This window comes from Pinus tabuliformis, chromosome X (assembly GCF_031772625.1).
Source record: "Pinus tabuliformis cultivar Carrire ecotype Pingquan chromosome X, CPIR1, whole genome shotgun sequence".
NCBI lineage: Eukaryota > Viridiplantae > Streptophyta > Pinopsida > Pinales > Pinaceae > Pinus > Pinus tabuliformis.
The window spans coordinates 1,313,882,941-1,313,885,323 of record NC_142308.1 but is presented as its reverse complement, the minus strand read 5'-3'; positions in this window follow the sequence as shown (position 1 = coordinate 1,313,885,323).

Here is a 2,383-nt window from a genome sequence, read left to right as displayed (position 1 = left end):
ACAATTGGGATCAAATGAAAGAAGCCTTTTTAAAGAAACATCAGGATTATTGTAGGTCAAGAGAACTAAAAGATGAAATCTTTCAAATGTCAGCCAGACCAAACGAAACTCTAGAAGAATATGTAGAACGTTTTCAATATAACTTGCAAAGATCTCCCTATGCATCGTTACCTCTGCCTGATAACGTGTTGAAAACCGCATTAATTAGAGGTATGAAAGAACAATGGATTGAAATGTTGAATATTATGGGGAAAGGAGACATTTATCAGGAAAATTTTGCTGATATCATTGATCTGTGTATCAGGAGCTCAAGAGGCAGCACGAGGATAAAACCAGCAGAATATGATCGCTTTACCAGAGATAACAGAACATCAACAGAGGGAGTAACACGTGTGGAACTTGGAAATTTGCTAGAAAATTTTAAAACTGATATCCTGGGGACATTAACTACACAGCTTGATATTGTGCAGGCTAAACAGAAGCAAGCAGAGGCGGAACAGAATCTAGCGATCTTCTGCCCTCGATGCAGGAAGAAACATAGCCACAAGGAATGCCCGCTGGATACAGTCCAAACATGTGCTATCTGCACCAAGGACCACCTGACTGAAAGCTGCCCCTCACTCCCTGGTTTGAAGGCAGTATACAAAGAAGCAGAAGAGGAGCCAGAATCAGCATATTTTATTAACCAGCGTCGTCAATGGCAGCCAAGGCAATCTGGTATGTTTTCAGACCCCTCCTCTTCTTTTCAACCTCCGCCGTTCAATGCTCAGCAACAGAATATGTGGCAAAATCAGTCTCAGCCCCCGTTTTTGAATTGGTCACCTCAAATGTTTCCTACTCCAAATCCTTGGATGAACCAATTTGGCTGGCCAAACTGCCCTTATCCCCCACCATATTGGCAGAATAATTCATATCCTCCGCAATGGACCCCTTCTACTTCGCAAGGTTCACCCTGGCAAACAAGCTGGCCAAAATCGACATATCAGCCAGCAGGATCAATTCCACTCCCTCAACCAACTCTGCCAGCCTTACAACAAAATCCCCAGCCTAATCTGAGACCGCAGCTCCCAGCCCAACCCAACCCCAATCCGAATAATAGACCAGTTCAATCTCTTCAAATTATAGAATCCTCAGAAATTGAACCTGATCTGCGGGAGTGCAATGATCTTCAGTTAAGATCTGGGCGAATAATAGAAACTGAGGGACATAGAACAACTCACATTGAAGATCAGTTACCTATAGAACAGTCGTCACAATAGGAAGATGTAAATAAAGACCAAGCTCGTCAGCAAGTAATTACATCTCCTCCACCTTTCCCAGAACGATTGGCCATTCCACGACCAACGCAATATCCAGATTTTGATATTCTGGGAGAACTACAAAACTTGTATATAAGAATTCCATTCCTTCAAGCTATACAGGATATCCCTATATATGCAAAAACCATAAAAGACCTGTGTAGCAGAAAATCAAAAAGAAATGTAACCTCTAACCCAAGAGTCCAGGTAGTCGGCACCTTATCCGACCTCCTATCAGGAAAAGAAACACCAGTTAAATACGAGGACCCTGGAAACCCAATTGTCACTGTTCAAATCTATGGGCAGACCTTGACCAACGTCTTAGTTGATCTAGGGGCTGCAATTAACATCCTGACAACATCAACTTGCCAGAAGCTCGGAATTACATCGGTAGAACCTACTTCCACTTTGTTAGAACTAGCTGACCGATCAGTAATTAGACTAGAAGGCACCTTGTATGATGTCATGGTTTCAGTGGACTCCTGGGAATACCCGACTGACTTCCTGATAATTAATCCAAGAACCCGACTAGATGGACATCCGCTAATTTTAGGTAGACCGTGGCTCGCTACTGCTGACGCCTACATTGGTTGCCGGCAGGGAAACATGACCATAACCAGAGGGCCAGATATCAAAAATCTAATCTTGTACCCTCCAGCGCAGCCAAGCATCACGATGATGAGAACCAACCTGCGCCCTGCCTCATATATCACTGACAATATTAGACCCCCATTAACAGTCCAGGAAGCGCTAGATTTCAAAGATCAAACGGAAGACAATGCCATCAATAAATTCATTAATCAAACAGAATCCACATCGTATACACAATGTTTTATGATAAAAGCGGCATTTGATAACGAATTAGAGGAGGATCCTCTGAAAGACGAACATGACCAGATTATACCTGTGACTTCTGTCGCTAATAGCAAAGTAGTGCAAATTGAACCAGGGAAAACTTTAAATATTAACGCTAATCTGACACCAGATCAAGAGACAAAACTCATCCAGCTACTACGAAAGTATCAGGAGGCATTTGCATGGGACTATCCCGATATGAAAGGGATTGATCCCCAGCTATGCACACA